The following is a 25,111-nucleotide window of genomic DNA, read 5'->3' as shown; positions in this document are numbered from 1 at the left end:
CTCAGCATACCACCAAACAGCACCCACAAGGCAAAATGAACCAAAAGAGCTGTCTATTGAAGCCACTCAAAACAGAAAGGTTATCTATTGGTCTTTACCAATACTGCTGCTGATCCTGTGCTCAATTGTGAATTGTTTTCAGGTATGACAACTTATTGGTCGGACAGAGTTTTAATCTGTTGGATAGAATTAGCCAAGCATGCCTCATTCGAGTACCATTTGAATGGATTTGCCAGCTGGGCATGGGCTAATATTAGGGTTTCTGAAAGCCAGAGAGAGGAGATTGGTTACCAAAGAAACAAACAGATCTTTAAGCAGACATATCCAAGAGATACCCAAGCTCAGTCTTAATCTGGTCTAGTAACCCCTTCTGGCAAAAAAATAAAACTTCAGCTACAGGTACAAGACAAAATGGAGGGAAATGGAAATTCTAGAATTGATGAGAATCCTCCTTTATTTTATGACAACTTACACATCATATTGAAGAAAATTCCCTTCTCCTGGCTTAAAAACTGGCTACTGGGCCATGCAAATTGGAGGCAATGAGATTTTCTGAAAGGAAGTACAAATGCTATCAGCTGAAGGAAACTGTAAGCAGAATTTGTGGCCTTTTCTGTCTGACCATCCAACCTTGGATGTAGAAAAGATAAACAGTAAGCAGATAACTGATGAACCTACCTACTTTTTGCAGTCATATCTTCTAAGCAAGTATCACATTTTGAAAACACACTTTGGTTCTTAGGTCCTTTGTGAATGTGCTTTGTTAAAAAAGGGTTCATGTGAACTTTCATGAGCCCTGTTCATATGAAGGTGAGAAGAACCATGCTTGGTGCTGCTCAGCCACTAATTACCAGCGTCATGGTTTTCCTCTATTTTTTATTTCCTAAGTAAATAGTTCTGCAGTCCACTAACATCTGTATTTCCTGTAGTGCTCCAGTCATGTTCACTTGATGCAAAGCCCCTCATTATTGGTCAGAACAGAAATAGATGTTAAATGCACTTAGAAGGCATTGCTGCCCTGGGGAGTTTGAGCCACAATGTGAAAAGGTAAAAGGCTTTCAGACTTTCCTCTGCAGGTAACTCGGCAGGACATACCTCAGTATCTTAAGCCTTTTCACACAATACGAGAAGCCACAAGAACGTTATCTTGGGACTTATAAAATTAATCTTTGTGTCTCAGTGTTTAGAACAGATCCAAAAGAAAACATTATATATAGGGTATCTTTATAGAAAGTGTGGATTCCACTGTGAAGAGTGATAAGAGTTAAATGACACAGATTTACATACGGTTAAACTGAAGCAAGGAGAGATGGACTAAAGCAGGTATCTCTTTTATTAATAACTATTTTTAGTTATCTTAGAGGGCCTTCTTTTACTAGACAAGTTACACGGAACATTTCTTCTAATGCCTTGAGCAACGATCTAGGCAGGCTAGCCTGAAAAACCAGGGAAGTGAGTGCAGTTTCAACTCAGACTGTAGCACGCTGAAAATACGTTCCCCTGTACCTGAAAAACACAGCCACGGATACAAACAACCCGGTAAAACTACCCGTAACCTCCTGTTTTCTTCATTCTTCCAGACAGCGTGGCATGGGCGCCTTCTGTGCCTCAGCCTCCCAGAGTGGACTCTCGATGAGATTAAATACTTTTTTCTCCACACAGGCTCCAGCCTGACTGGGGCCTTCAAGCTTGGGCTGAGGATGCAGCAGGCGAACGGGGGGATGCTAAGGAGGGTGGAGGAGGAAGGGGCTGCAGCGGCCTGGTGCACCCAGCCCACAGCAGAAGTGTCCCGGGCGGGGGCGGCAGCTGGAGGTGGGAGAGGAGGAAGGAGCGAGTGGCCAGGCGGGCGAGCCAGGTCAGCTCGGGGCACAGGCTCCTGTGCTGGTCCCGCTCGGGGGCGCCCAGGAAGCCCCGAGATGGGAGAGGACTGAAATGGGCTGCCAGGGAGGCGGTGGGGTCACCGACCCTGGAGGTGCTAAGGAAACACTGGCCGTGGCACTCAGTGCAAGGGTCCAGTTGTAATGTAAAGGTGGTGTTCGGTCATAGGTTGGACTCGATGACCTCAGAAGTCTTCTCCAACCTACTGGGTTCCGTGATTCTGCGAGGAAGGAGACGCAGAAACAGTGCCACGTCTCACGCGTCCACTGCACCTGACGGCAACCTCATCCCGCTTGCCCCGACCACCGCTGCGGCCTCCGGGAGCAGCGCCGCGCCGCCCGCCCGGCTGGGGCGGCCGTGGGGCGGCCCCGCGCCTGCGCGGCGGGGCGGGGCGGTGGCGCTGGGGCGGGCGCGGGGCCGGGCCGGGCCGGGCTGGGCGGCGGCTGCGCAGCGCTGCGGGGGCCGGGGCCGGGCGGCTCCGCGGGCTGGGCGCGGGGACGCCGCGGGACGCCGGAGACTCGGACTTCCAGCCGGCGGCCGGGCCGTAGCGTGTCAGCGGCGGCAAGAGACGGACGGTGAGCGGAGCGCCTGTGCTCGGCGTGCGAGCAACAGGTTCCGGCGCGGAGCCGCGAGTCTCGGCTGGCCGGAGCCTCCCCCGCGGCCACGGCGCCCGCGCAGGCCCCGGGGGTCCGGCCGAGGCCGGGCGGCACGGCGGGACAGAGCCGGGCCGAAGCCGGGCGGGACGGCGGGGCAGAGCCGGGCGCGGCGGATCTCGGGGCTCGGCGCCGGTCCCCGCACCCCGCTGGCGGTGGCCCGGGCTGTACCCTGGCCGCGGGTCCCCGCCGGGCGGGGCGGCCCCGGCCGTGGCGGCTACAGGTGCCGGCGGCGCTGCCGGGAGCACGGGGGGCCTCCCGAGAGCGGCTCCTGCGGCTTCCCTCCCGCCCTCTCTTGAGGTGCCTCCCGGGAGCTTAGGCCCAGGAGGTGTAAGAAAACCTCCTGCACTTGGCTGTGTGCTCTCTCTGCCTACTTGCAGTGGGCTGTGTACGTGTTTAAACAAGGCGGGGAGAAACTTCAGGCCCCCCTCCCGTCCACTTCTGATGCTCTGGCAGCTCTGTGTTTGGAAATGATTCCTCCGTGAAGTTTTCGCTTCGCATTGGTTTATGAAGCTTTGCGGGGCTAAGTTAAAGCAGGCTGAACATGAGCGACTTACAGTGTATTTTACAGTCAGCAGTAGTTAGCGCACATCCCGGTTGGAGCGGCTCCTTCACCGAAAGCTGGAGTGGTAATGCTCTTGCGGTGCTGCTGCTTTCCTAGAGGAGGTATCGAGGCTGTGCGGTGGGAGAGAGAGACGCTACAGCCAGGCAACAAAGAACGCGGTGACTGGGAGCTTGGTGAGACAAACCGCGTGAGAAAATTAAATTAACTTGCATTTGACCTTACTGAGGAATATATATAGCTTCATGGGGATTATTAAAAGGGACAAATATCAGTTAGTGCTGTGAGGGTATTTTCTTTTGAAAATGAAGCCTCTATTGGAATTATTTAGGCATAGACTATATCCATAGCTCACTTAATAGAGCAAAATACTTTCATTTTAGATACGTGATGATATATTGCTGACTGTAGTCAGACTTCTAACAAGTGGCTAATGGTGATCTTCTATGTGTTTGCTGCTTCTGTGTTCAGTTTCTTATGCCTTAAAAGGATCTCTGGCCTTTTTGAGGATTGAGTATTTTTCATGAATTTGTAAAAAAATAAAGTATCTTTGTATTGTCTTTAGGCATCTGAGTCTGCAGGCTTTTGGTTTTAATCTGTTGTCCAAATTTTCACAGTACATATTATTTTCTTATGATCATATTAGAGTTGTTACTATAAATTCGGATGCCAAACACTTCAGTCTGGCTGAATTATACACACGTAAACTCTTCTCCAACATGGTGTGCTTAAAAAGAAAAAATCCAATATTTTAGATATTAAAAGCGTAGCTAATGGTTAAAATTGTAGACACTTTTAACAAGGTGTCAAAAATGTTATGGCATTTTGAAGCGGTGTTGCGGAATGTTACATTTAATTATCATTACTGTTAATAAAGTAATAGAGATTTAAATGTTAGTCCATGACCACTGAACTCTTTCTTAAGGTTTTTTTTTCAGAGTTTACATTCTTCCAGTGTGTGTCATATTGCCTTGCAATGTGTGGAATAGCAATGGATGGTGATTTTTTTCTGTATAGAATTAGCTGATGGTAAAGACTGTAATTTTCCTTATTTATTAAATTTCTTCTCAAAAGTTCTGAACTTAGAAATGTGCCTCAAAATACTTCTTCAGTAGACTGATTTATCTGGCTTAGGAATCTGCAGGAGTTACTTATGACCTCTGAGGGGTGACAGGCATCTTTCAGTACCACAGCAGGATGTGATATAGATGTTAAAAATGCAATGCAGAGTTTGGGATTCATACCAAGAGTTATGGACACAGAAAACTTAATGTAGTCTGAAGCCCATGTGCATCCATTTATTGTCCCTTGTTTATAATAAAATAATTAGATTTGTTGTAATAAAATTATTACATTTTCCTAATACTTCATTTGCTGTTTTAATTACAATCTGCTATACTTAAAAGTTGCAGGCTTTTAAAAAACCTGTGGCATTTTTAGATGTAAATTCTATTATGATGTCTCTTCAAAGATTGGATCTTAACATCAGATACTAACAGTTTTAACAATCTGTCTCAGCTACTGTTTTGTTTTTTTTCCCAATTTGTGCTTTGAAGTGTATTCCTTTTACAGTGTTGGGCTTTTAGAATGCTGAAGACTAAAATTTCAAACAGTGTGCTACTTCCTAGATAACAGGATTTGTATTTGTATTCATGAGCTATGTTTAAAATTTTTAAATGGTTAGCAGCTAACATGTTTAAAGTACTTTATTAGGCACTGTTGCAGAAATGTTCGACATCATGGTATTTTGAAGACTGATTACTGCCTTGGTCATGCATTTGAAAACCTCAAGCCTTTTTGTAAATATTAATTAAATACTGCTCTATTGTCTTCCTTTTATTAACGGGCAAAGAGAGGCATTTGTGTATTTGAAAAGGTTTGCAATATGTCCGTGATAGAAAACTCAGTGGAAACAATTTAAGTGGTGGTTTAAAATCAGGTCTGCTGGCAGAATTGCTTTTCTAGTGTAGTTACCTACCTTGGAGCTTTCTTCAGTATAGCAGTTCTGACAACAGGGGTGTTTTATGTACACATCCTCTTTCCTGCACTCCCAATACAGCTAGACAAGCTAGACAAAATGTCTTAAGTGTAGCTTAGGCTAAAGTATGAAGCAGAAGAAAGATGAAATTTTAACTAATTAAGTTTATATTTCAGACTATTTTGGAGTAACCTTTTGGGGTTTGTTCTTTTTTTTTTTAATGAGTCTGTTTATGTCTTTTGGTAAAGACTTATTTTATAATGCTGGGGTGTATAATTGCACACTAACACATAGCTGTGTGGGAAGAAAAAAATGCTGTAACTCTCAGAGCTTGCATCAGTTAAATTAGAAAGCAAATAGAGGCACCATCAGTAATGTACACTTCAAAAAGGAATGCCCCAATTCCATGAAGAAAGACCTAGTCTTGCACACTTCTCTTCTGGCAGAAAAAGGATGTGATGTTGCATTTCTTTAAAGATATGGAAATGGTTTAAGTACCTACCCAGTATATCAAGATTTGGGTTCAAATCTTTTTGCTCTTCAGGGGAGCTACCAGTTCCCAAAAGGAAAGTCTTAACTGCCTGACCAGTGGGTGTTTTGGTTTCATTCTTGAGGAGTAAGAGTCACTTGGGAAGGGAGTGAATGCGTAGCCCAGGGACTGGCTTAGTCAATTATGAAACAATTACATGTTCCCTTCTTACCGACAAAGTATTGAAAAAGTAAAGGAAAGGGTTTTTCCTGGGAGATGATGGTTTTTTTTCCCTACCATGGTGTAAAATTTTGAAGACTTAAATCTCTGATCTTTATTCTTATCTGACTCAGCCAGTTCATACTCAGGTTGAATATTAGGTACTTGACCAGTACCTGTAACATGTCCTTTTCATTTTAGAGCAGGTCTTGGTTGTTTATCTGTGGGTTGTGGAGTCCAGTAGGTGGCATGGCATTTAGGTTCCCTTGTGGATCTAATTCTGCTTTCCTCTAAGACAACAAATAATTAGATACAGAAATGTAATTGTTTCAACATACCTGTGGTTATTATCTGTTATAATAGGTCTGGTCTGTGCCTTGTGTTTCCTTAAAAGATTTGCCTGTTGCATCATGTATCTGTTCTGGTTGGCCATAATTGTTTTCTAAAGAAAAAAATAATTAACAAGAAATTGCTAATAGGTTTTGTTTGAACATTTTTAATACTTGATTTTGTCTCTAGTGTTGTATTTTTAAAATTTCAATTATATGGTTAGAGAAAAGACTATTGATATGTGTGACAATATAGCTCATGGTCTTTAGTGTCTGAATTTGCTATGATTTATCAGTGTAGACTCCTCATGTCCTGCAGAGGTCTAACTAAAGAATGGATGTTAAATAGAAATTCTGGGAAAATACAGCTTTTCTTAAGAAATAGAAGATAGAAACCAAACCATAATTTTCATTCTTGTATCAGGGCACAACTTCTGGGGAAACTATTTTAGGTTATGCTTGGTTATTTGGCTGTAACAGATAATTCAGAAGACACTCAAATGTGGGATTTTTTTTGGTGAAAAGCAGTTCAAACCCAGGAATGATTCCTGGCAAGGATATATTAAAAGTGATAGGACAGTTAAGTGGTCTTTAAAAAAGGTATTTGGAACACTGAAGTGCGGTAGTAGTATGTTAGCATCTAAATCAGCCTGTGTACATACATCAACTGAATAGTCAGTGTGAATTGTCTTGTTTGAAGTTGTTCAGTGGTTTCTTCAAGCTCTCTAGAAAGCTGAATTCAGTAAAACCATAAACCTTTGATAACTGGGATGTGCCAGTACAACCTCAGCATCTGCTCTTTGACCTGGTGATGGTGCTGGGAGGTGGCTGATATGCATTCCAAGTCTGTTTCCAAGGATAAGTGTACATTTTTAAAGTCAGGAAGGAGAAGCTGGAAGAGTGTTCATTTAGCTACCAGTAGACTGTTGAGTGGAATTCAGAGTATAAATGTGTGAGCTCAAAGGAGGACAATGTATGCTAGTGCCCGAAAGAGTAATTTCTCATTTTAACAGTATATTTTGAAGAATATGTGAGCTGCTAGCTGTGTGATGTCGTGGGAGTGACCTGTGTTTAATGAAATGTATATTAAAGAGGAATGAAACTTTGAAGATTTTATTTGAAGGTGGATAAAATATAACTGGGGTGATGTAATGGTAAAAGCACTATTGAGAGAAATTACTTAGCTTTTGAGGTTTTCTGGAGCTAAATTTTAGTTTGGGTGGCAGAGAGAGATCATCAGGGTCAGCTCTCACCTGAATGTTCAAGTGTAAACCCAAGTGTTTCCTTAACTGAGGTGATCTTTACAGTTAAGGTCAGTGAAGGTGGTATGCTTTGGTAATGCCTTCACTGTTAATCACTTATTTAGAAACTGGTTTTTAGTGTGGCAGAGGAGAAAACCAGGGAGGGAAGCAAGTTTGTCTGCGTGGTGTTTGTGGTACTGAGTTAAATTCTTTATTATCACAGTTACCATGGCAACTTTTTCTTAAGAATATGATGTCTTTGTGTATAAAGCTAAGGCCTCACCTTAGCTCACTCACTCAGATCATGCAATGCTCCTGCAATGTTGTGGTTGAGAGCTTGTGATCACCCTTGTTTGTCTTGTTTTATCGAATTGCCATTTACTTGCCAGCTACTGTTAATAAAACTTAAGTGAGATTAATTATAGGTTAATTCAGTGTACCTTGGCTAAGATAATTAAAGTTGCTTTTATAGAAAAACTGTGTTACAGATAACTGCACTGTGCTTTGTAGAAAATTGCAAGCCTTGTATTGGCTAAGAGAGTATGTTGCTAATTCCTCTGGTATGTCTTAGTTTCTAAATGTTTTCTCATCTCTAAAAGCAAAATTCAAGCCTTTGGGTCAAGCATCGAGATTTGAAGCAGGTGAGGATTTGGATTGCATAGCTTTGTATCACATTGATTGTACATCTTACAAATGTATATCATTGTTTTCAGAGAACAAATCTCTTCTTCCCGATGTCTGAAAGGCTGTGTGATGTCAGCAGAGAAACTTAGTCCTCTCTTACTGGGACAGTGTAGCATTAGTGGACATCACGTGTTTTCACAGAATCAGTTCCTGTAGGATCAAGGGGTGATGGAATAGCTTAGTGCCACTATGCAATGACATTTACATTTTGTTTGAATGGTTTTAAAAGTCCTCAAATGCAGGAGAGAAGGAAATTGGTTTAAAATGGAAGGAAGAGGCTGTATGTATTTAAAGGTGGTGATTGTTGTTGTACAAGAGTTAAAACCAACATAACACAAGCTCTTACCATTTAATTTTGTTTCAGTAATCAAGATATATTCTAAATTTGTAACCTAATTACTTACAGGAAGGAATTAGCACAGTGTCTTAGTGTAAAGTGAGGTAAAAGCTGATCAGCTCAACATTGTCCTCCTGGGCTGACTGACTAAAATGACTTGTGAGCCCCACAGCATTGGTTTTGTTTTTGACAAGTGGAATAGTCTGTTTCACATATTTATATTTTTAAGATTATAAACAACACTAAAAATCCATTTGAGCCTAAGTTATTGTTAGATTTGTAGACTCTTTCAATGGAATTATCAATTGAATAATTTCCTGTTCAGAGAATATTAACTTAGTGTGTGTTGTGATCTTCTCTCAAGATTTTAACTATTTTTAATGATTTTCAATGATTATTTTTAACAATTTTAACTATTGTCATCAACCACCTTCTGGTGAAGTGTGTTTCTTCAAGCTGATATAATGAAGGCTATCTAGAACTCTGAAGAAGCAAGTTACTTGACTTCAGTGGAAAGAGGAGAGTGGCAATTTGAGGATTCTGCAGGCAGGTAGACACTTCTCTGCTTTTCAGCCTACTTAGATTTCTTCTTTCATTAGCTCATCAAGCAAGTTGTAAGTAGTAAGGACTGAAAGTATATCCCAATAAGAACTGGGAATTGAAAAAGCAAATGTCACTCATACTTCCTCTGAAAAGAAAAAATACCGAGGATGACTTTAAGATAACAGGCAAAAGGTATTCAGCTAAAGTCTGGTTAATTTTGCATATTTTTTAGGTCATTCATTTTGTTAGGCTTTTGTTAATTTTGAAGTAAGGAGAAATCAAAACGAAGTGCAATGCAGAGCTATTTTTTTCTCAACTGAAAAAAGAGAACCCAGCATCTAACAATATATTTTGAAGCAGCCATGAAGAGCTGATTTTGGCTTATTAGCTTATGAAGTAATTTTTAGGTTAAATGTTATTTTTTTGTGTCTATTTTATTTAATCTAGTACATTTATTGCTATTAGGGATTAGTTTTAGGATCAATTTTGAAGAGTCATGATATATTGTTTTTCTGTAGATCTTTCCTGATTTAATGTGGACTTGTATTTCTGACCATGCTTTTTTGGCCCTTTGTTCGTCTTGCATTCTTTCCTCCTGCAGACCTTCAAACATGAGTCTCTCCATTTATTCTGTCTGAATAGGGAAGATGGGAAAAGCTATGTGTTGGATCACATCACTTCTCTCTTTTGTGAGGAAGGACAAGTGACATTTACTTTGTCAATTCCTACCTTTCCTTGGGATGCACTGACTGAAATTTGTCCTATAAAGATGTGGTAGGTTATTTCAGCTAGATGCTATGCTGCACTGGGCTACAAGGTTGTAAAGAGCAGCTTTTTTTTAAGTTTGGTTTCAAAAAGGAGGGGACTGAAGAGCTGGAATAACTCAATAATATTAACAAAACAGTACTCCAACAATATAATAATGGCATAACTGTGGACTCCTTTCTACTAAAATGTCATTTATGATTCTGTGTTGATCACTCAGTTTTGATCAGTAGTAGGGCTCTCTGTTATAAATTCATCTCTATGATGCTGCGCTTGGAATTTGTATGATGTACAAATTTGTTTGAGGAAGCAGTTTTAGAAGTGAAATACCTCAGTTAAAGTTGAGATGGGATGATCTGCAGAAATTAAGTTAGGTCTGCTTATGATATACTTTATGAAGCCTTCTGTAGTAGGAAAGTATTAATATTTGCATATATGTTTTTTAAAAATTAACTTGAGTTGCATACTTGAATTTATATATATTTTATCTCCTAAGTCAGTTTTTGACCTTTGTCGATGAGAACTTCATACAGTTTCTCCTTATGTCAATATTTCTGAAGCCTTTTCTATACAAATATTTAATGAATGCAGCTGCATACCTAAATGGTTGGGTAGTAAATGTAGGCTGGTTCGTGTTCCCTCTTAAGTGCATACTCTTGTCAAGTCTTAGAAAGATATTTAATGCTGTTCATTTGATACTATGTGTGTTAGTGCTCCCTGGAACTTACATAGTTGGGACTTCCTGTGATAAACGCCATACAAATCTTCCATTCTTGATTTCTTAAAGCTAATTTGAAATTGAATATTCAGCCTTTAAAGTACTTAACATGATTAATCAGTGCCTGTTAAACCTAATTGCAAATTATTTAACAGTTCACACTATGCTTCTGACACTTTCTGGTTTGATTATGGTTTTTATTCTTGGATGGATTTGTGATGATTGGCACAGCCAATTCCTTCTGCTTTAGAAGAAATTTAGATTGCAGCTACAGCGCTGGGAAATCTTAGATTTTATGATGTCAGTTTTTTACCTTTTCCCGCTCAGCTCCTCTGCTCTTGTTCATTTGCAGAATTTGCCTGTTCCTCAGTCCTTATGGCTCATGGTGAGCTATCTGAACCAGCCCGGGATGCCAGTCTTAGCAATGAAGTGCCTGAGGTGGCAGCACCTGTTCCCTCCTGACAATTCTACTTTTGGGTTCAGTGACTTCTGATGGGAGCAATCTACAGCTGAGGATAGTAACTTAATCTGCTACAACAAGATTTGCTAGAGCTTTTCTATCAGCATCTTTAATTTAAGCTTCTTGTAGTTCAGCCTCATATGAAGACTTTTTTTTCTCTTTATTCGGAAAAGGAAAAAAAAACACAGGGAGAAATAGTAATTGACCTTATTTATGATCTCTTCACAGCAAATTCCATGTTGAACTTGACTTCTACTTTGAGAAATCCCTAAGTAGCCTATTATTGCTGACTATTACATCATCTCAGGTATCACAGATTCATATATAGTTATTTTTAGTATATTCATACGTATACATAGGTATATTTTTGAACATTTTTGTTTAGCAGGTGAAACATGCAGAAATGCACTGCATCAGTTTAGTATACAGAACCACAGGTTGTACAGATCCAAAAGCCAGATAGAGACAGTGGTAAAAAGTGTAAGACCTGTTACTCTTTAAGACTGGAGTGTTGTGCATGGGAGCTATGTGAATGGGTGCTCTAAAGCTTAGAGTAGTAAGAAAGTGTTAAAAGCACGTTTATGGGTTTAGCTTGCTAAAACTTTTAAGTTCTCTAATAAATGCCCCTTGTTTGTATTCAGAATTCCAGAACTGGCCTTGAGAGAGTATAGGTGCATGCTTAGAATGATTTGAGTTAGTGGAGCATGAAGGTATTCATAAATCTCACTGACCTCAAATAATAGATTCTGATTTCAACACTAATTTGTAACATGTTTTTTTTTTCTCTAACTCAACATATTTTTAATCTGTAAATGATAAATACATATATGGAAATATCTATTTCTTTTCACAAATTTAGGATTCATCAAGAACAAAAAGGTTATGAATGCTGATTCTGTCGGAAGTTCTCTAGGTAAATCTGACTAAAGAGTTTTTTAATATAAAATGTGAGCTGGCTTCTGGAAGAAAATAAATCTCAGACAAGTCTCTTCCAGCAAATTGGTCAATTGGAAAAAGGCATGTGAAGCTTTTGGTTGAAGTTTCAAAATGCCTGGAAGTGATGGACCACTTGTGGGATACCTAAAACTTGCCAAACCATGGGATACCTAAACCTTTCTATTTTTGCTTTATTATTTCTGCTTTTCAAAAATAAATTTTGTTGTGTCAGGCATCGTAGCCTTGGTAGTGCTTGAACAAAATTCTCTGCCTGCATTGCTGAGATGATTTGAAGTTTCTGGGGACCAAAGAACTTCAACTACACTCAAATATTTAAATTAAGTGGGATATTATTAATAGAATGTCTCTGGTAAGCAGATATGTCATAAGGATAGAATCATTGATTTTATTTCAAATGTTGTAAGTTTCTTCAGCTTTGAAGCAAAAATCACAGACTTGACTTGAAAAAAATTGAACTCATTATTGTAAATATTGGGTTTCCTGTCTAATTAGTCTGTTTCCACTGATAATCATCAATGGCTGCTGCATTGATTGTTGTGAAATTTTCAAATGGATTTGTAGGCCAACCTAAACTGTGTAAGCGTATGAAGTGACAAAACAGAAATAATTAGTAACAGGTAATGTACATCCCAAAATTAGTTCCTGTTTCCTTAGTAGCAGATGGTAAAATTTAACAATAAAGTGTAGAAATTTCATCAAGACCCTCTGAAAATCAGAATACCTGCTCTGATTTGCCTCACACTGTTAGTTGATTTAGCACTGGGGATTAAAGCCAGTGACCAGAATTGCTAGTTGGTTGTTCCCAGCATAGAATCATAGATTCTGATATATCATAGATTAAAGCTGATTTGGAAGGGACCCACAGGGACTGTGGAATCCAGCTCCTGACCCTGTGCAGGTCTCCCCAAGAGTCACACCATGTGTCAAGAGCATTCTCCAAATGCTTCTTGAACTCTGTCATGTTTACTGCTGTGACCACTTCCCAGGGGAGCCTGTTCCAGTGCTTCACCTTTGGGGTAAAGAACCTTTTCCTAATATTCAACCTAAACCTCCCCTGACACAGCTTCATGTGTTCTTCACTGGTGACCAGAGAAGAGATCAATACCCGCCCTTCTGATTAATTGCCATGTGAACAGTGTTGTAGCCCTTATTCAGGAGGTCAGTATTTTTCTGATGTTATTTGAAAAAGTGGCTATTGCTCTATATGCTCTGATTGATTCCAGACAGAATGGTCTGGTCACCTTAGTGTTCCTGTCTTTTTCAGAAAAAGTATCTGGGTGTTTTTGGTCTGTTGGGTACTCCCACCTCTGAAAAATTCTCAATATTAAATGCTTCCATAGGGCAAGAACCTGTGTTCTTACTGTGCAAAACTATAAAGGGTAATCTTACAACCTTGCTTTTGTTCCCTAGTTTCACACAAAGTGCATGTAACAAGTGCTCAGAAGGGGTGCTGAAGAAGAAAGTAATATGCAGAGCTGTTAGTGAAAAACCTCTGTCTGTGAGGTTTGTTAGGGCATTGTTAGGACAATACAAGAGGAGCTGCTTTCAAGTAAGGGACTGGTGCTGTTCACAGTGTATCTGGTGGGTTAAAGGTTGGGCTAACCTATCGGACTTCTTAGAAAACGAATACTGCCTCACGTTTCTGCTAACCTCTCATGAGGAGCTCTAAACTACAAAGGTTTGCTTTTGTACTAATGACAGATGGAAAATACAAAACTATCTACTGTTACTTCTGGCACTATGAAAAAGTATTTCCCAAACTGATCTTACTTGCCTTATATGTCATTATATATATATATATATATATATATATATATATATATATATATGTATATGGTATTTCAGATCTCAGTTAAAATTCTTTGCTAAAAGTATTTTCAGTCTACCAGACTTTGCCTGAAAGACCATATTCAGTGCTTCATAATTATACTCTTTGGTGTCTGTAGAAACAACAGTCGCATGTTCTAGCAAACAAAGGAATTCAAGGTTAATGCCCAGACAAAACCTGTCACCTGGCTAGGGCCCTGCAGAGCCATACTGCCCAATGCATTGGAATGCCAGGGAGGGGGCAATCTTTTTTCTGAGAGCCCTCTTCTCTTTACTTGTGTTTAAAATGCAGGTGCCTGAGCTAATAAGTTGTCAAGAACTTGGAGAGCCTAGTTAGCACAGCAGAGACAGAAATTAAATTTATCATGGTTTATTAATTTTAGGCCACTGCTGTTTGTGCTGGACCCAAGAACTTCACCATTTCATTCATTCATTTGATTTTAGTCCTCTAAACTTGTATCTGCAGGCTTTGGTGTTATGCAGAGTTTCTCAGTTTCTTACTGCTTAATGGAAATATTGATAAAATATTTCTCTTGCAAATGTAAAATGGTTTGGTTTTTTTAAAGGCATTATACTGAGTGGTCCTTTGAAAATTGTGCTAAAAGACTGTTTTTAATTGACCTGTGGTCATGGCAGTCCTCTTCATTATACTCTCGGCTCTGTGGTGAAAAGAATTTACTGAGTTCCTGACATGCCTCCCCTTGACCTGGGGGATGAAGGGAGCCAGCAACATTGCCCTCATAATACTATTTAGCTGCTATAGCTGTGTGATAGCTTGACTAAAATTATATTCTTGCATCTGCATGTCTTTTCCAGTTCATGCAACTATTTTGTGCACTGCCCTTAAAATCTTAATGATTTTTGTAAGCAAACCACTTTTTTGCTCTTTTGTCAAATAGCCTTTTAATTAAAAATGCATGACTTAACTCCTGTAGGTGGTTCCTTATCTGTGCATCTGTTCGTGTATTTTTTTGTTTAATGTGTAAATCATGTCGTGTCTGTCTAATTTACACCACTGGTCTTTAGATGTTAATGATTCTTTAAGCAGATGAGCAAAACCTATTCTGGGTGAATGGTCTATTTTACAAGAGTTTGAAACAATTTAGCTTTGAAAAAATCAGTAACTCATCAAAATTGCAGTCATTTTGGTAATGGAGAGACCATTGTTTTATATACAGACGATCTCAGAGCTTTTTGCTACTCAGAATGGTAGGTATCTTTCTCTTTGGTTTGTTTTCTGCCACTTTATTCTGGTGAGCTGGCTTTTGGAGAGCTCTAGTCATGCCAAAGCCAGTGTGACAATAAGTGGTAAAGTGCATTGTGATATAAGGTAGAGGATGTCTCCATCTTGCAGAATCATATCTTAAGTTCAAGTGGGAAAACTGTTAGTGGAAAACAGAGGATGTAAATGGATTGCTCTAAAACATGGATATACCCACTTGATGAGGGATGGGTGGGGTGTATTGCTGCACCTTGAAGTTTTTCAGCTGTGCTGCTCCAGTGTATTGTGAGAATTTACTGCTGTGAAGTCTTGAAAAAAGTATGTTTAGGAAACTGTAGTCTTCTTAGTTGATCAAAGCTCTTCAAATTGCTAGGCAAGAGAAGGACCAAATATTTGCAAACTTTAGTGTGACAAATGTACATACACGAGCAACTAGAGTACTTGCAGCCTGTCAGATGCCATGGCTGGGGTCAGGATAAACCTGCCTGTCTCTTAGGGTAACTGCGGTGTGGGCCTAAGAGTGTTCTGTGATTATGGCTCTGGTGCTTCACAGTGATATTTGGTGTTTTGTCTCCTAATTTTGCTGCTTTTCCTTTTGCTTACAAGGTAGATACACCCCACTGGGTGGTTATGATTTCTACATAAGTAACTCAGTTTACTTTTCATCACATTTCATATATCAGAAAATATGCTTGCTTGCTTTCTACTCCCCTGTCATAGGGAAAAATCATAGTTTATCTCTTCTGGTGGACCATAACTTTCACTCTTTACTGTTACCATATGGCTGACCTCTTTGATCTGAAAAACTTTGTGTAAAGACAGTGGCAGCTTCCCAAGCAGTGTACAGAAATGCTGATACTGGCCCTGAGCCCCATATCCAGTTAGTGTTCTTGCTGTCTGTTGTGTTATCTTAGCCTTGCCCTTGGACCCTGGATTCTGCTTTTTATACAGGCAGGGAATTTAAGAGTGCTTCAAATTTGCTGTTGTTTTGATAATTGTTAGAATGGATAATTACTCTGTTTTCTCAAGAATGGGCTTCTCCTTATATTATTTAGCTCTAGGCTCTCCCCTTTTTTTCCTCCCAGTTTTCATCCTCTGCATTTTCATTCCTTTCCTCTATTTTTTCTCAGGATAAAACAACATGGGTCCTCTTTAGCATTTATATTCTGTGCAGCTTCTGGTAGTAGTCTGGAACAGTAATTGATGCCTTGACACTTGGTTTTGCAGTAGGGCAAGGCTGACAATTTTGTGTCTAAAGTGCTGAGAATATTTCAAGCTGTCCTGACTCTTATTGATGGTGAATACCATCATTTATGGCACGTTTTAGTAATCAGTCTTTCTCAGGCTGACTTCATAAATGTAACACTATTTTCCAGCATGTTTCAGTAGCATAGTGCTAAGTGCAGTCTTGTACCTTGACTAGTGTTAGGTTGCTGATTTGTCTCCATCTCTAGAGGAAGTCACCTGTCTACATGGTCTCAGCATGAAGGCAGCATCCAGGATTGTCATTTTGCTGAAGGGTTTACAAATTAATACTTTGATTCAAAAGCTGACGTTTTTACAATTATGTAAGCATGAGTTTAAGAAAGAAGTACCTTATGCCCAGAACGTTACAGTTCTTTTCATTCAAAGTATTAGTATCATAAAACAGTTAAAGACTAATTTACTGAAGACTTTATTCTTTAACCCAAAGATGAACTGACAGATATGTTACTGACACTCTCACATAAGCTTAATTAGGGAAATTTGGCTCTAGAGTTTTGAATTTAATAGTAGTTTGTGTTCAGTTGGATGGCACTGGTGTTCTTAAGAAGCTTCAGTTTTCTAATATGTGTGTTCCAAATGAGTCTATGCTCTGGTGGTTCTGGAATGCTTAGTGAAGACACTCTTACTTCAAGTGGCTATAAATGAGTTTACAGTCTATGTCTTTGGGATTATTTTGGGACACTGAATTCTTTCTGATTCATAAGTGCCTGATGGCCAAGTTATAACTATTGGGGTAATAAAATGTGATATTTTATGTAGAGAGATTTATCAGGTATGTTGGTGTAGGGCATATATATGTGTTTGCATCGCTGGTATGTGTAACTTGTACAAACTTAATCTTTAGGTATTTGTTTAAGGGGTTGGGTGTGTGATAGATTCTTCTAGATATTGCTCAATAACTTTTGAATGTATTCTTAATATTTACTGCCCTTTTTTATAATACATATGATTTATTGGGTGGTGAAATGCAAAAATATCCTGCATTCATCAGTTGAAAGCATTCTTAACTCTTCCCATTTTCCTTTTAAAACTATCTCAATTGCTGAGATCTGACACTAGCACTAGGTGGAAATCTTGAGAAGTTTCCTTATCTTGCACCCATGTAACTTCAGTTAAAAGTGATGTCCTAATAACTTACCTCTCTTCTACTTGTCTGTTGAGAAACTTGTTTCAGGTGACAAAGTAAAAATTCATGAAAGATAAAGTGAGGACAAATCAGTGAACTTTGAACTTGCACATAAAACTAAGACAACTGACTGTCTGATGGTTTGTGATTTCCATTTTCTCTTGCTGTTAACATTTTCTTTACTTCAGTGGGTCGTATTAGGTAATATGAGTTTTATGGAACCAGTTTTAGCTGCCAGACACTTTAGAACATTCGAACAGTGTGGCAGAATGTATGTTTGGTTTTGGGGGGGGTTGATTTGTTGGTTTTGTTTTTTAATAAGTAATTGTGTATATGTTATTATATATAACATATATGTTGTTATAAGCAAGTGTAAAGTACAGGTTAACATACATTTCACTGGCAGAGAATATTAAAGATGACAGAGAATTTTTTTTTTAGTGAAAAACAAAATTCATTATTCAGCTTTCAACTTAAAAATTAGCTGAGGAAAATGGCTTTAAAGATGCTACTGAAGAAGGGAGATGTTTTAAACAAAGTTTATAACACTGCTGTTTGAGGAGTCATCTTCAGTGTGATTAGTGTAAGAATTGAGAAGTACTTCCATAAGTTCAAATGATGTGTTGGAAGTTCATTGCACTAAAAGATTAACTCCATGATCTTAGACAAAGAAAGGTTTCTGCTAATTGCACTTTACTAAGTAGCTGAATTTTTTTTTAATTGTTTTTGAATTTGTTGAATTTTTGTTCCTTAACATGATTTGAGAGTTCTGAGGAGGGACTTACATCACTTAGCTTGCCAATGTTTTTCTCTGGCTTCCACAGTCATGTTTAATATCTTAGTTCAACAGCTCAAGTGAGAACAGTTTTCTGGACAGGATTATTGCACCATTACATTCTAAAAAAGTTTGCCTGCCTTCATGTAGAAAGGACCCTTACATTCCTGTGAGTTTATCACAAATTTCTAATGTTTTTTTAATAAAAAAACCACGTGCTTTAACGAAGTTTGAGAAACTGAATGGTCTCTTTGATTTAGGAAGAGTTGAACTTTCTCTTTAGGAGAAGAGTTGAAACCTTTAACGAGCTGTAGTGTTGAATGTTTCTGTGAGAAAGCTCTGCAGTCACAATTAGGTACTTGAATTCACTTTGCAGAAGTGAGTTTGTTCCTGTCAGGATTTTATTTTGGTTTGTGTAACAGATTGCTAACATTAGGCCCAGGAGTCCACTTATATTTAATAGGAAAGAAAGAGACTGTTTTTATAAGATACAGAGAGTCTCTAATGTTACGTCTTCATAGCCTTGTGAAGTTTTCTTTTGCATTTTTATTATGAACTCTAGTAATGTAGAAAATTTGATTTTCGTATCCTGTAGTGAAATTTTGGTAGTACTTCACATTAAATATTTTTCTGTGCCTTTTCAGTGTGGCCTGACTTTTAAGTTTCTTCATGGTATAGGTTTGTACATCAGGTATCCCTTATAGTGTGACCCAGGAATCAGCATGAGTTCTTTGGTCATATTTGGCATCGCTGCTGCAAGTTTAAAAGATCATTGTGATAAATACTGGGAAAGGTGATGTGTAATTTTTGTCCATTCCCAAGTGGTTACCCATATATTAATTCTGTTGTATGCCTGAGGTAGTACTTTAGTTTGTATTAGTGTTTGAGCAGTAGGTGTACTGTTTAATCAGTAGGTGGTCTGTTTAATGCTTTCTGCTGCAGAAAATTAAGATCTATCTCTGTTATTGCTGTCCTTTATAAAAAGAGGGGAAAAATAAGCTCTTGCTTTTGAGTTGTGGATTATACTGTTTACACAAATAGAGAATACTAGTTGAATATCTTCAAGTAATGAATGTGCAGAGATGTTCAGATACTGAACTCAACAGTGTTAAACACAGTGTTAAACACTAGGGTGACTAATTTATCATTTTTGTTTTGGAGGAAATAGGCTCAAACATAAATGCAAATTTTGTGGTGCTTTACACCCACAGTGTTAGAGTATGCTTTTTAAGAGAAACCAATACTTCCCTTTTAACTGCCCTGTTTACATCTTCAGGAAGATATGCAAATGGTTGTAGGTGTGTGGCTGCTTTTCTGTGGTGGTTTGTTTTTTTTTGTAGATTTTGTTTGGGTTGTTAAGGATGAAAAGAATCAGTAGGTGTAGGAGACTTTTTGTGGGAGGGGAGGAGAACTCTCAGAATATGGTTCCATAAGATGCTGTCCTGTTTGGACTTGTCTCCCTGCTTCCAGAGCTAGGAGTTTATACTTGTTCTTAGCTCTTTACCTCCCTGGTCTCAAAACATTTGCTCCTAACCCTTATGCCAGTCTTGTCACCTTTCAGATTATTGTGATCTGTTCTGGTATGCCATTTTGACCAAAACTAACCAAACAAAAGGATTTTGTGACATTGTGTAATCTTGTTGAATCTTGGTGACGGACTTGACAAGCTTCAAAACTGTCAGAGAAGGTAATGGCTGTACAGCCCAAAAGTGGAGAACATAAGGGAGCAATCAAGAGCAAGAGTAATGAGACTGCAGGTCTTTGGCAGCAGCAAACTAGCACAGCTTAACAGTCCAAGGAATCATACTGACAGTCTCTTTTTTGGTTCTTGTCATAAATTCATGAACTACAGATTTTGTTTGGAAGGCTGCAAAAGTAGGGCACACTTGAAAGCCTAGTCAGCTTTGTTCAGTTCTAGCAGTTGGCAGAGTTAGTTATGTGCAAACATACGAATTATGTGAGTTTGCCGACAAAATTACTGAAATGTTTGCAAATATTAAGTAATGTGACTGACACAGTGTAAAGCAACTACAGCACTGTAAATTCTCAAGTTTTTTCAGCCTGCAGAATTTTGAGTTTTGACTTTGCCATTTGTCTTCTCAGGACTGTGAAGCATCCCAGCAGATTTAATGGACAAGAATTTGGTTAAGCATAATCCTCTGCAAACTTCAACTGGAACCCATTGGTTCTTTGGAGGATACATTTGCAATTGGTATCCATTGCACTTGTCCTGGCTGAGGAGAGTTCCTTTCTTCCTTAGTAGCAAGGGGTTCTGTCATTTATGTCTAGCAGGGCATCTCATCATAGTAGTAATACTGTAATGGCTAAAAGAATTTATACACACTGCTGTGGCTGGTATGCCATGTTTACAGTTCCCTCCAGAAAAATTAACTACAGGTTATGCTAATTAGACAAAACCTTAAACCCACGAAGAGAAAATACTTCTGAAGGAAAACTTTGAAATTTATGCAGCAGTTTTTTAGTGATTTGCTCAGTGAAACAGTCACCAGCATCTCAGATGAGTTTAGGAATGAAAATCTTGTGATATCAGAGAGCTGACTAGCTAATATAGTTTGTGCAGAGGGTTTTTTCTATAAGTAATCAGAGAAGAACTCAAATGAAATGTGGTTGTTCTGAGTTTGTGGTATGTGATTTTGAATCCTGTCGAGAAATCAATTTTATAGTTTTGTAATTGATATTCTGTTTTTCAGAATGTCAACTTTTAGAAGTCTCAACATATTTTTGTGGTCAGAAAAAAGTCAGAAGATCCTTATCCCCTTCGCCGCCACATACCTATGAGTAACATGGTGACACAGCTAATCAGGTTATATCATTGCGTATAATTTAAAAAAAGCTTTTAAAATCATCCCTGGCACACATTCAGTTAATCTTGTAAAATAGAGTTGAAAAGAGAGCCTGGGGAGGATGGCCACATGAAAGGAGCTAGCACATGTATCTTTGATACATAATGTTGTAATATTTTGCTTTTTTGAAATTGCAAAGCCTATAGCTCAATCATATAAAATTAGAAGACAGTCTTGGTCCTAGTATAATCTCTGAAGACTGTTGAATTAGGTCGCTGACATTTTGGCATTTTTGGATGAAAGGTGTTGATGAATAGCTGTTTTTCCATTTTCTTTAGGTAATGTTTCTAAATTGAATTCAGCGAGTATTGGAGTATTAAAATAAGAAGTTAGTCTTTTTTTAGAGTATTGTAAATATGGCTGAAGAATAACTTGCTATGGAGTACTAAACTAATGCCATTTTGTGTGAATTTAAATGTCAGGCAAGATGTAAATTTTGAAACATTGTAACTTCAGTTTAATTTGTGATCAGTTAATTCAGCTTTGGTACAGTCACCTCGTTGAAGTGACTGTGTCATATACATAACAGTACATATGGAAGTTTCCTATTACTACTATGTTTTACATAGTGAAGCAGTGGCAAGCACTGACATTATAAGTGACATGCTAAAAAATATGGGGGTTAAAATGAGACCAGAATGCAAGAGCCTGAGCCAGCAAGGCCACAATTTCAAGGAGGGTTGGAGGAATCTTACTAGAGAACTAAAATAACAGCAGTGTTTTTAATTTCACAGGGAATATAACCACAGTTTAAAGTGAGGAGAGGCGTATTTACTTTCAAGACAATAAAAGCTGAAGTCTTAACTTCACCCAGTGAATGGGTGATAAGAAATTACTGTCTTGTTATCATGCTTCTGGCTGTCCTGTGAGATCTGTTAACAATCCCTGGAATTCTAGGAATTTCTTCATTTGTTACGCTTGAAGGTTTCTAAACATTTTTAAAACTGCTAAATTCAGGTAACTCCTTCTTTCTCATACTGTTATGTCATATTTTCAATGTAGCTTGTAGGCATCTATGTTATCCACTCATATCTATATATAAAGAATTGGGGTTTTTCACAGGGATTATTGGTGCTAAAGATTTGATTTGAATTGAGTATTCAAATGTATGCATAGTTGTAGCCTATTAATGTAAGCCATGGTGGGATGCTAGGATGGGGTGTCAGTGTGCTCTTTTGGGGTGATGTAGGTGTCAGACCGTTTAACGAGCTGTAGTGTTGGATGTTTCTGTGAGATCTCCTTTGAAACAGCTTTGGGTTTTTTTCAGGTTTTCATTAGTTGCTGCAGAGACTGCCCTCTGCTGTGCTCCTCACCACACATTAGGGCTTGTCAGCATAACTATGTTGAAGCTTTATCAAGGATACAAAACATGAACAGAAGCTAGAACCTAAACACTACATTACGGAATAGTAAAATATACTTAACTGACCCAACAAGTTTTTAAACTTTTTTTGTTTAGCTGTGACTTTTAGCAATAAGCTTCTTGAAACCAGTTCTAGTTTGTTTCTGTTGTCATTCCCTCTCACCCCAGCTGAAACTTTATTCTCTTCCCTGTCCATTTTTCATTTGATCTAAAAAGCAGAAATTAATGATGTCTAAGTGGTAGTGTATATTTAAAACAAAGGGAATTGCGGTATATGTTTGTTCTTAGTGTTCTCAACAATTGTTTCCAATCCCAGTCAATTTAGGAAGCACTTTAATTGTGTAACTGAAAAGGAAAAGGTGTTGATAAATGCAGTAGAAAGATTTGCTAGAAAAAGCTTCATGTGGAGTGATTCTGTGCTATCATGTGACTGGTTTGACCTGTGCTATCAATTTTAGCTGATTAAAGGAGCTCGCTGTTGCTATACTAACCAAGGAAGGCTGCTGCCGATAGAACATGTAGCATTTGTCTTTCACAGTGAGATGGGCAGGAATTTAAATAAGCCTTAATTGTTCCTTCCTCTTCATACAACTGCTGCAAAAGTATTTTGCATATATTTTACTGCAAAGATGCAGTGGCTGAAAGAGGTCTGAGTGAGGTGGCTGCTGATTGACATGATGTGCGTCTCTTATTGGTGCCTGTTTTTCGTATCTTTCATATCATAAAACACTTTGTTCATATCTGTTTTGTAGGCAGTTGCCTTGTGTCTTTTGAAGTTGATAGTGTAGGCCCATTCTTGAGCTGTGACTTTGATTGGTGACATTGCATTAACAGATAAACAAGCCTAATAGAATCTGATGTCTTATATAGACCACAGTTCTTAGCTGTAATACCACTGTGATACAAAAACGTGCTTATAATGTCCTAGGTTTGCAGGCTGAGCAATTTATTTATACCATTTATAAAATGGTATCAACAAGTGGTGTAAGGTTAGTGGAATTTAAACTTAGCATTTGAATTTTCAGTTTCATCAATTTCTCGGTGCTTTAATGGTGAATATTAATATTGCTATTGTTCTGGTACAGATGTAGCTTACAAACTGCTAACAATGAAAAATGTAACTTACAAACTGCTAACAGTGAAAATAATGATCAATTTGAGGGTTTAGCACTTTTTGCTGCTGATCCAAGGATCGTGCACGTTTGAGTATGGAATGCTAAAACCTCTTGGCATGTCTGAGAGCCCTTTGAAATTCACAAGTTGTACTGAGTTACTGTTCTTGACAGGTGTTATAATGAACCCTGTTTTGAAGTTATTAAAAGAAGTGTCACTTGGATATTAAAGGAAGAGTTTGCTTCCAATACTAGAGTCTATGCTAGACTATCTAGTTAGAGGAAAGAATAGTTTAAATAATAGTAATATTAGACTGAAAAAATAAACAGTTCCAGAGGAGTAATTTTCTTGAACACCTTGCAAAGCTAGTGTAATTTTTTTAAATTACAGATATATTTTTTTAATAAATTAAAGAAAATAAGTATCAAGTTGTCATAAATTTTGTAACTTCTACTTATTTTTGCAAAACATCAGTTTGCTCCAGGCTGTACCAGTTATTTCAGGTACTATTAAGAGTCATAGGAAATACCTGTGAAGTATTTTTTGTCATAAACTCTAATCTTTAACTCTCTTCAAGTAGTGGTAGTTAACTTTATGCTGTACAACGTGGTTTGTGTTGTGTTTTCCTTTATGTAATTGCCTTCCAAGTCTCCTAATTGTGAAGATTTACTGAAATACCATTGAAGTAAAAATGGCACATAGGAGATTATGCAAGGAAACCTGGGAATTAATTATTATTTTCCTACATCAAGCTTCCATTTGTAAAATTATTGAAGTGTTTTACTTTTTTACTTTGATTTTTATGACTTAAGTTTTGCTTGCCTCGAATCTAAGGTACTCAGTAAAAATACCAGAAGACACACTATTATGTGAGCTATTAATAATACAGGGCAGAGATCTGTAGCATAGTTTTATGCTCATATTTTATTAGTAGTTCAGATATCAGGAAACATCTTCTTTGTGATTTTAATCTAATTTCTAATCTACTTTAGCAACCTAGAATTCATCTTCCAGTTGTTTTTAATGAATATTTTAATATACCATGTCTGTTCTAGTATATGGCTTTAAGCTGATGTTAAATCCTTGCACTGTGCTAAAGTTTAATATATATTTCTTGTGTTTATATTAAATTTACAAATGTAGGTTGGGCTTTTATACACTAATCTACCAAAACTAATGAAATGTCACTGGAGGTAAGCACTGAACTTCCTTGCAGTCATTCAGAATTTGCAGCTTTAATGAATTTTAAAAAGGGAACTATCGGGTCTAATCATACTTCTAGCACTGAAAGAATTTTAAACACTGCTGAAATGTAACGCAAAACCTCAGCCTCCAGAAAATGTCATTTTGACTCTTTGGAAGTTGCTGAAGCAAAACAAATTTAATTTTACTGTACAGAATTTAGTTGCTAAAGTAATTAAGATTGCTATGCACACCAGCCAGAGTCCCCAGGAAGCAAGTGAATACTTAAACCACCTTACAGCACTTCTATTTCAGTCTCTGTCAGTATCTATTTTATCCTAGCATCTTCCTTGAACACCAAGATGATTTCATTTACATATGTTTATTCTTTTACCGAGCTTTTGGGGTCTGTGCTTTGTTTAGTGTATTCAGGGTGTTTAAAAAGATGATAGAAGCCTGACATTATTAGCTGTATGAAGAATGGTGATTTGTAAAACACAGTATTTTTGAGAATAGCATGTATAGGTACCAAGACAGTACTTGTTTTTTCTTTAATTTTGCTGTTATGAACTCACTTCAG

At 38.2% G+C, this 25,111-nt stretch overlaps 1 protein-coding gene across 5 annotated transcripts in view; it reads left to right on the top strand.

Moving 5' to 3' along the window:
• The first annotated feature begins 2,312 nt into the window (after positions 1-2,312).
• PALS1 (protein associated with LIN7 1, MAGUK p55 family member) overlaps positions 2,313-25,111 on the top strand; it is a 55,616-nt gene continuing 32,817 nt past the window's right edge. The window contains exons 1-3 of one of the 5 annotated variants that reach the window (XM_086892655.1): positions 2,359-2,453; positions 3,103-3,283; positions 3,659-3,709. The gene's annotated coding sequence lies outside the window, so the exon portion shown is untranslated. Of the gene's footprint in view, positions 2,454-3,102; positions 3,284-3,658; positions 3,710-11,063; positions 11,144-21,607; positions 21,831-25,111 lie in introns of those variants that run through there. The other 4 variants (XM_086892658.1, XM_086892657.1, XM_086892654.1 and 1 more) reach the window with 4 other exon arrangements.

Source organism: Cyanistes caeruleus, chromosome 6, assembly GCF_971803275.1.
Source record: "Cyanistes caeruleus chromosome 6, bCyaCae1.hap1.1, whole genome shotgun sequence".
Lineage (NCBI taxonomy): Eukaryota > Metazoa > Chordata > Aves > Passeriformes > Paridae > Cyanistes > Cyanistes caeruleus.
The sequence above is the reverse complement of the archived record's forward strand: the minus strand, read 5'-3'. Positions and strand labels throughout refer to the sequence as shown.